At 38.6% G+C, this 15,234-nt stretch overlaps 1 long non-coding RNA gene across 2 annotated transcripts in view; it reads left to right on the top strand.

The window, feature by feature from the left end:
- Positions 1-15,234, top strand: part of LOC110396899 — a 194,063-nt gene that overhangs the window by 93,600 nt on the left and 85,229 nt on the right. The gene's annotated exons all lie outside the window — the stretch shown is intronic.

The following is a 15,234-nucleotide window of genomic DNA, read 5'->3' as shown; positions in this document are numbered from 1 at the left end:
CAGAAAGCCCTATATTTGTAACACTATTCATCTTCCCAAAAGGGATTGTATGAGACCCTGGAGATGAGTAATGGCTTTTCTTAATCAGCCTTTTGAAATGCTATTGTCTTGTCTGTCTTTGTTAGAACATCAGCACAGTGGTGGGTGTTTTGTAGTATAATATGAAACAAGGTGCTTGCAGCTGAGAGCTTGTAATTTAAACAAAGAAGCAGCAATCAGAAAACAGGCTGGCATGCGCTTGCTCTCGAAATTCAAAGCCTGAATGCATTCTGCACTGAGGGCAAGAACGTGGGGAAGAATGAACAAACACCAAGGAGCTGAGAGTCCTCTTGAGTGTGCCGGGGTAATCTGCCAGGTCTGCTAGCAGATTGTTGGCACTGATTTGCACTGTTGATTCTAGGTTTATGTAGCTTGTCCTTGCCTGCTTAAATTTTGCTGTTTGTTACATTTTTTTGATCCGTGTCTTGGTATTATGTAAAAATTCAACCTACGTATGTTTCTAGATGCTCGATCCCCCTTTTTGATGCTTTTTCTGCTCTAAATAAATGGATTTCTCAAAAGTCAAAAAAATCCAAAACAAAATGACAATTTATGCAGTGCATGTTCAGCAAGCGATAAAAAATATAACATGCACTTTCTGGATTAGGATTTAGGCAGGTCAGACGGGGAGCCCCACAGGTCACCAGTTCATGTTTCAGATGTGCACAGACAAGTATACCTACACAGTCCCTAACATACCTTTTCCTTAAAAACTTTCACAACAGCCCTACCCAGTCAATCTCCATTTCACCAGCTGGATGATTAAAATCATCACAATCTTTCAATTCACTCCAAGTAATCCGCACCCTTCCTTCCTTTCATACAAGATCTTCATGTTTGCCACTGACTCCCTCAGTCTTTTCTCATAGCTATTTTTTTTCTTCCCAATTCTCTCATTTAGATTTTGTCTAATTGGGCTACTTGTTATTTTAAGCACCCCATGCAAAGCTGGCTACATACTGAGGCCTCACCTGAGTGAGGAAGAAATACATTATGTGGTGTTTGGCACTGCATTAATGTACCTAGAGTTGAGACTTGCTGTTTTGCCTGTACTGCTGTGTGGTGGGCCTGTAACCTCTATGTGGTAAACAAAGTTTCTTTTTTTCTTCTTTTCTGGGTTGTGTTGCTGCATCACTACTTACATCCCATTTTGTATTTGCGTTTTTGATTTCTCTTCATCCTGTGTAACACTTCAAGCTTGCCTTTATTGAACTACATCCTGTTGATTTATAACTTTCTTTTCGGTTTACCAGGCTCAGTTTGGGTTTTGATCTTGACCCTGCTTGAACCCAGCTTTCCACGTGTGCTGATTTTACAAGTATATCACCCAAGTCACTAATGAGATATTGAATAGAATTTAGTAGATGTGGGATGATGGGTGGCCAGAGATGAGTAAATATTCAAGTCCCAGAAATGGGCCGTGATTTTCAAACTAACGTAAGGATCCATTATTTTGCTATTTCCTTTTCTTTTGCTTTTTTTTTAAATAGCAGGGAGTTGCATACACTGCAATTATTAGTAACAATGCAAATTGCTATGCTTTGATTCTATGTAGTGTTTTGTATCCCAAATTACTTTAAAAAACCAGTAAACATTTTAATCTCCATTTTATAGATACAAAGGGCAAGATAAACGAGTGGGCCAGTGGCAAAGCTAGTGCTAGCAATGCACTTTTCCTTGAGTAGCATTGGGAGATTCTGTCCTGGTCTGCTGATTGCCTTCCCTGTGATTCCATTTAACACACAGAAAAGTTGATGTGGTAGAACGAACTAGCTACATTAAAGAGGCGTGCTGATCACCTTGATTAATGTTGGTAAAATGCCTGTGAGTTGATTAGTGATATTAATATTGTAAACAAAAGACAGAGGTTAAAAAGGAAAATCATATAGAATTATCAGTTTTACATAAAACCTAATTCCATCTGTCCACTCTCCAGCTGTAGATGGGTGATGTATTACATCCCTGTGGATGCAGGCTGTGTGCCCAACTCTTCCCTGCTATTTATTACACATAGGTGAGAGTTCTGCGCTGTTGATTTCATGATTATTGATTCAAGATAAGTGAATATGTCACAGCATGAGGATTTATCTGTTGTCCTTCAGCTCCTCCACCCATTGTAACAGGAAATATATTACAGAATTGAGTTCAGTGGTGAGTGCTGGGATTTTGGGCATGTGGCAGAGTAGGTCTCCTTTCAAAACAAGTGAAATTAAAGACTTCGGTGTCTCCTTTCTGCCAAAGGCTGTTTTTGGAGTTCTGATGTTCTAGTATAAGGAAAAAAAAAAAGGAGAAAAAAAAGCAAGCACGGCCTATCTAATCTGTTTGTTTTTGAGTAAAATCATCCCACCTTTTACCTGAACAAAAGTACTTTGAACCTGAAAGTAAAATGAATGTCAGGACTGAGTTAGCTGGCTGTTTAGTCAGAGTGGATGTTATTATTGATCTTGCTTTCACAGACAAACATATATTGCAATAGATACTATGATACCTCATAACTCTTAAACTCCACTGAGACAAAAGCAGACTTAGTATGAAAAAGAAAAAGAAAGGGGTCTGGTATAAGTCTTCCAAGATTTCTCATCTCAGTCTGTGAAGGGTAAAGATTTTACCCTGATCCTAAAATGAATCCCAGGTATTAAAATCTGTGGCAGTTCACATTCATTGATGCCAGGGAAATCTCCATAATCCCTCCCAAAAGGTTAGGGCAGTGGGGACCTGCTTAGAAATACAGTTAAGAAAAATGAGTTGATATTCATGTAACCTCACTGCACTAGCCAAAGGTTGCTAATTTATAACTCTCATTTTTTGGACAAAGTTTCTATGCAGAGCCATCATTCTGGTATCCTCAGCCAAAAATCCTATGAAGGAACATCACTCAGATGTTCTAGTCCATGGTGAAGCCAAGCAGAGTTGCTATAGTGTTCTGATCTGCAGTTTTAAGGTTGCGCTTTTGTTGTGGAGTACTCAGAACACTGTGAAAAACCGTAACAGGGCACCTGAAACACTGATCCTCCCTTCTGTTTCATTGTGGTATGTTTATTGGAGGATTACTGGGAGTTTTTCCAGCTCTGTCAGAGGAGACTGCTGGCAGAGTTGACCTTAACAGAGACATGGACCTATTTTTCAAAGGGCTCTGTACCTGTGCAGCTGTCAGTAAGTTCAGCAGGGATTTCCAGACTTTCATGGTATTCTGAACTGCAATACTAAGGTCAGTGATGACCTTTTTTATTGCTGTCTGTAATAAAAAGCAAGTGCTTGCTATGGGGAGAGGGATGCAATATCCTTATTCCCATCGAGATGGGATCTTCATAATTATTACAGTCATTCACTATAAGGAATGAATGGAGCGCAAAACACTTAGTCTTCCTCATTCTGAAGATATTTTCTCCTTAAAATATATTTCTGTTCTGGGAAATGATTTTGTGACAATGGTATTGTGGATCTGCAAGTGGACAAATTGTCTCTGTTACTAGAAAATAGTTGCAGAATTATTCTAGCCTAGAACTTGTTAATTTGGTTTAGTTTATTTGGGCCTGAAGTTGAACCACCAAATCTTCTCTATCAGCTCTAAGAGCAGCCTGGGACACAACAGCCAATCTGCTTCAATTTACACATTATGGGCAGGAGGAAAGACTTGGCAAGTCAAATGTTGTCCTAAAGGTAGGCTGTCATTTCGCTTCTTCCATTCTACCTGAAACACTGGTGGGGGAGATGGGACAGCTAAGGACACTGCTCCTGAGAAAGCATGTGCCAAAGGGAAATGGGGTTTTCTGTTTGCTCCCTAGTTGGTTGCAGTAAATATGGTCCAACCTAATTGCAACTTTCTCCTCTCAACAGAAAACAAAGCTGCTTGTTTCCACGCTTCCTACTGTTTCTGTCCCCGATTACCAGAGAGGCTGGTGAACTCAGCACACCTGAGGGCAGGTGGTAGCCTATCTCATCTGGCCTTGGCCCCTTTTCTTTCTGAGCGGGGAAATGTCTACCATAAAACTTAAAAGTTTTGGGTATCCACATTGGATGAAAAGCAGCAACGTTTGTAGGAGAACTATCCATGCTGCATTGTTTGCCTTATTATTTTTTGGTATTTTGGTTTTAGTAGCACTTCAGCTTTGAAGAAGCCCTGCCACATCTTTAACCAACACATTTTCATATCTAAATATCCCAGAATTCATTCACACTCTGCTAAGATGAACTAGTACTTCGATTATGAGCTCTCTGCATTGAGGTGTACTTACCTGGAAAGCAAAGGACGTTGAGCTAGGGTGAAACTAAATACTCCCTCTGTCACTCGGCTCTTTTATTTTGGAAAACCAGCGCTATTTTCAAAGCAATGTACAGCAGTGAAGAGGAAATAACCTCTACTGCATCTGTGCTAACCTTGTCATAGTGCTGAAGTGACTAGTACGTTATGTGAATGACCCCTTTGCAATATCTGAATATTGCTGTCCAGTGGGTTACTATTGTTCTTTGTTCCTGGTTTATGCTGATGTGGAGATTAAATATGTGATGCTGTTCTGCATTGTAGGAAGTACAGCCCTCATAAGAACGTAACTCTTGGTAATATGTTGGCAGTAAATGGAGGGTTAAATAGTTGTGTGTTTTTCCACATAAACCTGAAAACAGATAGAAAATAATAAACTTTATGTAGAACTTTAATTTGCCAAGCCCTAAACAGGTTGCCAGAATCTAAGTTAATACATTAACGGTACTGAAGGTGGCTGTATTAGGCTGTCCAGATGAATTAGGAGACAGGCTGATGCCTTGCTATTCTGAAAAACTGACCACATGTGCAAGATTTAACTGCCCTTCACACAATTGTCTCTTGCCCATTTTGTAGCAATATGTCTTGCTAGCCACAGCTGCATTACAGGGGTCATTCAGGGAGTTCAGAGAGATGAACTGCTTTTAGACTTTTTCTCCAGCCCATTAGGCACAGGCTTTCTGTCTGCAGTGTCAAATGTGACTTTCTGTGTTGTTTTTTTCCTGAAGATACACGTTTTTGTGGGTACTACAAAGGAAATTACAGTCCCTCCTAATGTTTAATACCTGTCTGATGGCATTACAAAACATGATTGTTGTTCAGTACCTGCAATACGTCTTTTTCTTTGGAAAGGCTCCTCTTCAAGAAAACTCAGATGATAAAGGGAAGCTGGTAGGGTTTTATTACTCTACTCCATCAGAAGTTTCCTCTCTGTAGACATAGTCTTATTTTACTGTTACTAGTGAAGATTCAGGATGGTACAGGCTTTTATTCTAACTGTGTAAGTCTTCCTCTTTAGGCTCAACAAACCTCTCTTGTAGAGACTGCAATGACACTAACGATTCTACCTGGTCTCTGTTTTAACTTTTCTCTTTTTAATGTGTGAAATTACTGGGGGAGTATATCAGAACACTCCTGCTACAAAATGATTTACATTCTATTTCCATGTTTTCTGTTGCTTATAAATACTTGCATGATGCTCAGTTTCTAGATGAGGTATTCTCGCCTCTCTGTGTAGAATTGTCATCTGAAGCACCAGAAATATTTATACGTGTAAGTTCTCCTGATTCAACAGGTGGATGAAAAGTTGGAGTGAATTTATTTCCATATTATTTGAAATGAGAATGTTTTATGTACATAGATTGCTCCAAAAGTAATGCCTCCTATTTGTTTCCATGGAACCTACAACAACTACAAAGAACACAATAACGCTGTTAGTAGCACTGTGTAACTCTACAAAACACTATTTTTCAATGTAGTCACCACCATTAGCTATGCATTTTGGTCAGCGATGAACAGAGCCTGCATGTCACGCTTGTAAAAATCTGCACCAGCAGAGGTGACCCACTGTTGCTGTCACCACAGCTGAAATGCACCACCCACCACCTCAGTGTGCTCACATCCGCTGTTCAGTGTCCATAAACATTTGGCAGGTATTAATGAATGGCAGTGGGTGCCATTTTTTTCTGCATGGAAGTTACTTTCATATGCATTTCCATGTCAGATGCCATTGTGTCAGATTGCCCCTCTGCTGCCATCTGTCACATGGCAACAAAATATAACAGAACATTGGTGGAACAGTTGAACCTCAACTGCTATGCCACTACCATCTGTCTTTGATGTCATGGGCCAATGTAATAAAATAGGAAGCATTACTTTTAGAGCAGCTCTCATAGAATAAGAAAATGTGATGATGATCTTCTTGGGCAGTGTAACAGTTGAATGGTAGAAGGTGTTTGAAGAGACGGTCCTCCAGGAAATCCCATGAGTTCCCTTCCTTGCTTTTGATTCACCCTGTTTTAAAACTTATAGATGTCATCAGTCTGCTGCATCTAAGAAATTTCAAAGCTTGCTAGTAGGTGCTCACTGATGATTCAAGTGGAGACTATAGTGAAAATAAATAACAAGATTCATCTTTTAGAATAAGCACATTTCTGGTGCTGCCTTATCTGGCTTATCATGTCTGTGGCTTTTATAACCACTGTGCACAGTTGTAAGAATCAGTGTAGCACTGTGCCCTGTTGGGCACTTCCCTGTTTTTTTCCACCGTAGCTACTGCTTGTGCTTTCTTGTCATCATAAATGATGCTCATGGGGTGTGTCTGGCATGGTCACTAGGTAGCTTCCCAAGTTACTAATCTGCAATCTCATTTTAATCCAGTTCTTAGTAAAAGGAATTTCAAAAGTAATTTTTTTAAAAAATTTAAAAAATGCAGGAGCTAGTGAAAGTAATTAGAAGCCAAATTCCTTAAATTCCAGCGCTGTTCATTCTCACTTTGATATCTCCCTAAGTAGGAGATTGCTTCCATAAGAGAGAATGAGAATAAATCTCTCTTAAAAAAAAAATAATGAATAAATAGAAAAAATGTACTCCTCGGAGGCTGAGTATGGTATGGGAGCACCATTTTTTCTTCTTTACTCTATTACCAGTTTGGAGTTTTGTCTTTGTGCTTTTCTGGGGCAACAGTGTCTTTTATTCAAGCAGTTCTCCTTGTTCTGACATACTGATTTGAGGCTCTCAGAAATATAATGATCTGTAGGCTATCCAGCTCTTTTATTTCTTCCAGGGGTGATAATATCCACTGCTGAATTATGGCATGCTTTGTCTTGTTGCTGTTCTCATTCACCAGGACTCATCTGTATCTTCACGCTATTGTGTTTCCCCAAAACTCTGGGAAGTTGATCTGTCTGCAGCTGAAAGTCTCTGAGTGGAGAGACTGCACTTCAGTCTGGTACTTCAGACAAACTGCTTCAATAATGTACTCACCTATTAATGCTTGATGGGTTTTGGTGGGGTGGAATATATGGTCTCCCAGCAGCAGACATTGGGTTTCCCTGATCTGAGCGCGACTCAAACTGCTGTTGTCCTAAATAAGCCCAAGTGCCAAATCAAAATCAAACACAGAGTTAATTTAAGTTAGTGCACTTAATTGAAAGGAAGTGTCCATTTGGCTAAATGTTCCCTTCTGACTCAGAATTTTGCTTTTCTGTATAGCTGTATATAAACACCAGCTGTAACCTTTTTCTACTTCCAACATCATTTGCAGTTACCCTCCATAGTGGATGACGCTTCTGTAGCTCTTGAAGCAGCTGTTTAATTTTGCTATTTTATAAAAACAATGATGTCAATATAGTGCCTAAAAAGTTTCAAATAAAAAAATAAAATAAAAACCAGCCATTATAGGATTTTTTGCAGACCAAAATCACCAGCGGGGTACTGATGTTGAATTTATCCCCATTTTAATCCTCAGAAAAGTTAACAGCAAAACATAAATATTCTTTTGAGAAGTCTCTGACTAATGTCTGTTCAGCATGCCAAAACAGAAACATATGTTCCTTTTGTTCAAATTTTTGTACTGAAAGTTAAGTTTTAAGAAGGAAGAGATGGGATATATTGGGCTTTCTCACATCAGATAAATTCTCTTAAATCTGACCCTAATTTGTAGGTGCTTAGTACATAGAATTGTGGCTCTGAGCTAAGCTCCTGTTGTATCAGGCATGTTACGAGGCATTGGGGCTGTAACACGGAAGGCCCTTCCCGTTTCGCCCTCTATTGGTTCACCTACTTTACTTGAACCCGTGTCGTAAGGAGAGGCTGTCCTTCTTTGTTTTAATAACAAGGTGTAAAACAATCCCATATATGGCCTTTCGGAAGTAAGAGGTCAGAAGCAGGAGATTTAATATGATTGGCCAGGAGCCCGCACGAGCTTCTGGAACAGTCTAGTAAAAAGATAAGAAATACTATATAGTTCTATAGCTTGTACCAATAAACGCCATTTTGCTGTTCATCATATTGATGTGCTTTGTGCAGCAGCTGGTCAGAACCGGGTATTGGTTCTCTGCGTGCAAGGGTAATACGAAAAGGGTCACCAGAGTTCTGTAACAAGCTCCTTCAGGTTATAATTCTCACTTCATCCTCTGTCATTTTGCACAATAAAATCTGCTCCTTTTTGATAAATTTCCATGTAATTTTCATTCATTTCAGTAGGAAAATTTGATAAGGTTCCCTAGATTTTTGCATCTTTAAATTTTCTTTTGGTTTTAAAACATCAAGTTATTTAACTTCTGAAGACTTCTATATATTAAAGACTTCACACATAACTGAAAATTGAGATCGCACAGAAACATCATTGCAGTTCCTCATTTAATTGCTCTTGAAAGTTGCTGTATCTTTGCTCCAGAATCATCACAGACATGTTTCTCCCAAATCATTTTTTTCTTCAGATAGGATTTTATGATATTGCAATACATTCTAGAGTCATATATTGCTAGTTTCAGTTTCAAAATGACTCTCATCCAAAGACAGTAGTCAGTAGAAGCTTCTCTGTTCTGCTTAATGCTGTGTAGATCTTGCTTAGTATCTTCATCTTGTGAATGTCCTGGTAGAGACTAGTGATGAGTGGTGTCCCTCAAGGGTCCGTATTGGGACCAGTACTGTGTAATATCTTTGTTGGTGACATGGACCACAAACAAGTTTGTGGACGAACCCAGCTGAGTGCTGCGGTTAACACTTCAGAAGGAAGGGACACCATCCAGAGGGATGAGAGGTGGGCCCATGCAGATCTCGAAGTTCAACAAGGCCAAGTGTAAGGTGCTGCACCTGGGTCAGGGCAACACCAAACATCTATACAGACTGAGCGATGAATAGATTGAGAGCAGCCAAGTGAAGAAGGACTTGGAGGTTCTGGTGTGTGAAAAATTGTACATGCACCAGCAGTGTGTGCTACAGCCCAAAATGCCACTTGTATCTTTTGGGTTCCAGTAATGAACCTGTATAGGATGCAGAGAAGAGTTTTCTGCCCCAGAACATCCTGAATTGAATAAATGCATTTTCTGGGGAGGCAAAAAAATTAACTTGAGTTTTAAAGATAACAAATATTTCAAAAACCTTTGCAAGATAAAAACACGAAATAGGAATTAAAATCCAGAAATGGTCACTTAATGCAAACAAAGACAATTTTTTCCCTGTGAAAATTCTAAAACAGAACTGCAGACATTTATTAGTAAACTGAAGCTGGCCTAATTTCCATTATATTCAGCAACACTGATACTTTTAAATAAGTACCTGAAAATATGAAAGTGTATTTTCAGTCAAGGGGGGGATAGATCTGGTGCTCAGATCTAGATGAATACCCTTCACTGATTTTGAGGGGTAAAGCTCTTAGGATTTGAAGACTTATGCTATGCATATTAAGGAAATCAATATGTTGGTCTTGGTGTGCTAACATTGCAAGGTAAAGTGTTTCCAGCCTACAGCTGAAAGTACACATGCTGCTTGAAACATGCAGTTAGAGAGCCCTTGTGATCCTTTAGTCTTTCATTTTCTGTGAAGGAATCCGCAAACAGAATCCTATTATCTGTAGATAATGCAACATACTAATTGAGAGGAGAAAACAAATTACCTTTCCTCAGTCCTGCCGTAGCCTAACCGTTCATCTGCCTTCCTGTCAGGAGAAGCATGTACTGTTTTTTGAGATTTGAGCTGGGATTGGTTCAATTTCAGAAGCGACCTTTGTAGGGCTCTCTGCCTGCCTGCTAACTCTATATGGCAGTGTATTTTGATACTTGTCAAAGACATATGGTTGATCATAGTTTAGGGGCAACACGGAAAGGATGCTTCAATCAGGATGAGAGATAGTTTGCTGCAAGGGAATTTTCGTAAACACCTTGCTCTAGGCTATGTGAGCACTGTGTCTGTCTTCCTGTGGCCCCCCATCTCTCCCTCAGCTGCTCTTAAAACATACCGGCCCACAGCCTTATCCATCTGGACATGATCAAGGGAATAGGTCTTGGGTAAAGAGAGAAAAGTTTCTATGGCAATATGTTCAGAGTGCAAGGATAGGGAGAAGAGATTGGTCTTACTGTTACTGTCACATCAACTGCTATCAAGTCAGATTCAGTGTTTCGTATAGTACTTGACAAAGTCAGTTAAACCTTTATTCACATGGCCAAAGCTAATCAGAAGGTTGCTATTTAAAGCATCTCTTAATGAACGCCTGCATCATTCCTGGTTGATTTTATTGTCCAGGGGCTTTTTCAGGCGTTCTTTGAAATTAAAAGTGTTTGCTGCTATCCTATGGAGGTTATGCCCCACCCTGATAAAAGATACTGCATTTCCAGTTTGCAAGGGTTCTCGTGGTTTCACAAGTAACTTAAAAACTTGCAACAAACTGTCTTAAATTCTTTACTCAGCGGTGAGGCCCTGGCACTGCTGCCCAGAGAGCTGTGGGTGCCCTATCCCTGGAGGCGTTGAGAGCCTGGATGAATGGGGCCCTGGGCAGCTTGATTCAGTGGGAAGTGTCCCTCATCACAGCAAGGGATTGAAACTAGATGGTCTTTAAGGTCCCTTCTGAGCTAAGTCATTCTGTGATTCTATGAAAAGAAAATGATATTTCATCACAGGAGTTAGTAATGACCACATCAGAAACCTTCAACATGTTTCAGTACCAAAATTGAGTCAGTTCTTTTCTGCAATGCTAAGTGAAAAAAACTAGTCAAGAAATAAAGTGGAAAACAATCTTTGATTGGTAGAGGTCTTTTTCTGGATTTATATTTACATGAAGAGTATTGTTCAGGGATGATCTAGGAGTTATCATTTATCCCAGTGCTTTTTCTGTGCTAGTTGCTAGTATTGGATGCTTATGATAATCATAAATCATATAAGAACTGATGAGTGCAGAGTCATTGGCTTTCTCAGTTTACACTTTCAGTCTGAAGTGTGGGCACTTCAGAAAATTATACATGCATTTTTAATAGCCCTTGACACACTTTCAATAATTTATTTGATCAGTATTTGAGCTTATATATTTCCTACATAAATCCATGCTTTCTAATTTATCCCTTTATATTTCTCTCATCTTGTGGTAATGAGTGCTACAATGCAGTTATGTCTTTTAAGCAGATGGGATTTTTTTCAGAAGTCAGCATTGGCATAAATGCAACTGGGTATGGGAATACTTAGTTTAGAAATTAGAAGAGTGGTCAGACTGCAGGAGCAAAAAATCAAACTGGTCCAAAGAAGGAACATGAGAAGTTCATCAGAAAATTATAATAGGTGGAGGAACTTAATCAGCCAGGTATTCTTTTACAGTAAGATCCCCCTATTCTTTAACTTCTAAATCACTGTTGGCGTATCTATCTTTTTGCGAAACATGAAAAAATTAGGTAGCACAGCTCCTGTCAGTGTTAATTACAGTTGTTATGAAGTCATAAGGCTATCAGGAAAAAGGTTTTTAAAAAGTATTTGTAACTTGTAAAACAAGGACTGATCTATTGCTGCCATTATGAGCCTCATGTTTTGGAATGCACCATAAATCTTACAAATTGTGGAGCGCTATTGTTTCTAAAACATCATTTTGGCACTCTGGAAAATCACCAATTGACTTCTAGTTCATTCCTTTCAGTTTTCAGTAGTGGGCACCAGAACTCAGTCATAAATTATTTTTTTTTCTTGTCTCACCAGAGTGACTCCTCTGCTGTGTTTAGCCTTTCAGTTGCCTAATTTGTAAACACTGTAATTAATTGGCAGGCAGGATTACATACTGGCTGGAAGTAACTGAAGATTACTATCAATTGTAAGAGTGCACTGTTGGTGGATTGTTTAAAATATACATGCAGATCGGAGACAAATATAAGCAGTATGCAAACTGAACAAACTGAATGCAATGCAAACAGTGTACACGTTTGGAAGGTGTGCCATCAAAGTTGATCCAATTTTCCAAACCTGTATGCCTGCCTGTCTGTCACACCTGAGCACAGGTTCAGGGTACCAAGGAGGTGGAGATCAGTTAAACTTTCTGCCTTTTTTGTTTAAACAGCAAGGTAACCCTCCCCTACCTCCCCCCCCCACCGCCCATGCTAAAGGCATGGCCTATCTGATGGCTACCCAGTCAAACTGCACATCTCACAGACACACTCTGTCTCCTCTTATTGCCTGCTGAAATAAATCAAATGCTGCAATGAGTCAGCAGAGTTAACATTTCCTAGTAGGATTGCAGCAACTGTTGAGCCATCGAGGCCTGCAAAGGCACCCAGCCTCCTTGTCAGGAAGATGGATTATTAGGGAGATATAATGAGATTCTAACTTCAACTGGTATAAATGAAATCAGAATTGGTCTTTCTAAAGTTGACTGCTTGAAACTGCTGCCTTTAACGTTCTATTACTTTGCATGCTTTCCTGAAGCGTTTCCTCTGTTAGATAGGTGAATTTGCTAGACCAGGATTTTTACATCTTAGGCACCTAAGTCTGAAACTGTAAATCTGTCATGCTGATGCTAGTCAAACAATTGACTACAGAAAAGGTAATTTTTCTGTACAAATATGGATACAGTACCTTTGGAGATAGGTTTGAATATTTGATTCCTGATAGAGCTCTTATTTTTTAGCAGGCTGCAGATACTAGTGCTGACGCAGTATGATATTTGACATTTTGCTTATTAGGACTGCTTATTTATTGGTTTCTGCAGTTGTCTGCATCCTCAAGAAATTGGTTTGATTGAAAGTCCTAGATGACTTCTTTCTATTTAAAAATCTTAATAGGGCTAAAAGTGATCTATGCTACACATTAAATTCAGTATTTCTGCAAGCATGGACACAGTGCTGTAGTCACATATGTTGGTGGTTATTTGCTATTACTATTTATTTTTTTTTAAAGCTTTATCTCCCTCAAAGTGCTGGAAGAAATGACTGAAATCTTATCTAAGCAATCATATTGTAAATATTTAAATGTTACCTTGCTTGAATCAAGTCATCTTGTCAAACACGTGGAAAGATATTTCTGAGCAAACTCAGCAACAAACGAGTATTGGGTGTGATATTCTGGTGATTGGGAGTGATATCTAAAGAGAAATTGGGAGATTTGTGGCTTAGTTCTTTCCTTAAAATTCCTTATATTTTTTCCAAAGTGCACGCTTGGGCACAAAGCTCATGTTTGAGTCAAACATGACTGTGTTAATTTTTATGTGACATGACTGTGTTAATTTTTATGGTTTACTTGCCTTGTGAGTTAGGAGTGAGAATCAAAATCAGATTTCTGGAAAAATTATATTACAAAAGTCTGTTATACATGCGGTAAAACTTTCACAACCTGCCCTACAAAAATGAAAGCTTTATTTTCAAATTCTTTCTGTGAGATAATGGATGCTGTGTGAGAAGAATTTATTTTCAAGGCTATACAAATTTCATATTCTGGTATGAGAGGAGCCATGAATATTAATTGCTTCTGCAGCTTATTGAACAGCAAGTATGCATTTGACTAGAAAAGAATCCAGGACACTCAAATAAAAGTAGGGAGCTATGCTTGATGCTCTGTATAAAGTGACTTGATATATTTGCAAAAATAACATTACTTGAAGAGTTTTTGAAATAATTCTCTCTCCACTATCAAGGCTGAAATTAATTTTTGTTTCAAACAAGGGGATGGGAACTGTAGCTCTTCACTTCCAATTCTGTGAAAATTATAGAAGTGACCAGAATTATTTGAACACTTGCAGTGCAACACTACATTCATTAGAGTCATTAAATCTGAAAATACACCTTTCTTCTTCCCCCCCCCCCCCCTACTATTGGTTTCTTTTGAAAATGTTATTGCCGGCAGAAGCACATCTATATGCCGGTGTATGTTCTTACAGAGCTGGGTTTGTATTAAAAACTGTTGTAATTACAAAGAAAATGTTCAGATTTTATCACATAAGTATGAAATCCTTGGAACAACTTTTATTTATTTATTTTTAACAAAAAAGATACATGTTGTATGGATTTCCACTTTTCCCCTCACTCACATGATGTCTTATATCCAAAATGGCTTAATTGGTAAATTACTGATTGCTTTGTACTGAGACCACCCAATTAACGGACATGTATTAAAGAGTATGAATTGCAGTTAAATGGCAATGTTTGAATAGTTTTGGTGTAATAGTTGCTTGTATATTTGTTCTTTGTGCTTTAAAACATCTTAGAGTATGCAAAATGTGTGAAACCACTGTCTCCAGCTACCTTGTTGCTGTGGAGCCTTAGCGCCAATGTGAATTTTCAGATTTGTATTCAGTTTTGGGCCGCTGTTGTTAGACTGTAAACAGAAGTTCTGACTCATTCCATTAACTACTTGGATTGCTGTCAACAGGGTGTCCAGTAAAAAACCTGTATTGTTAAGAAATTTAATAAGAAAATCTTTGAAATATCTATAATTATGTTTAGATAGAGAACGTGAAAATTGAGAGATAAATTGCCTGGATTACTTGCTCACTGGACAAAATGTAGTAATTGGCTGTTTTTTAATTGGCTCTTGCCCTGTCTTTTGCTGTGCTATATAGAGTTTGTTCCTAATCACATTTATGGGTGTTTTGCCAGTTACAGTATAAGTTTACTGCTCCTGTCACATTGGTGAATCTATTAAAATGTATTTTACCCAAACACATTTCCTCTCAGGACTGTCTGTGAAACACTGGTTGTATATACTCTTTTGAGCATTTGGTAATCTGAAAAGCAAAATCCATTTCTCTGATCTTGTTGCCACAACTCTTTAAATATAGTAGTACATAGATATATTTATTTATAATGAAATATAGTGGTATATAGATATATTTATTTATGATGTTCAGTACTCAAAATACACGTGGTACTGAATGGATTTTGAAATGAAGATGTTATCGGCTAAGTAAAATTACACGAGGAAGGCAAGGCCAGCGCAGACTGGATTTGATTTGATTCCAGCTATGT

This window comes from Numida meleagris, chromosome 3 (assembly GCF_002078875.1).
Source record: "Numida meleagris isolate 19003 breed g44 Domestic line chromosome 3, NumMel1.0, whole genome shotgun sequence".
Lineage (NCBI taxonomy): Eukaryota > Metazoa > Chordata > Aves > Galliformes > Numididae > Numida > Numida meleagris.
The sequence above is the reverse complement of the archived record's forward strand: the minus strand, read 5'-3'. Positions and strand labels throughout refer to the sequence as shown.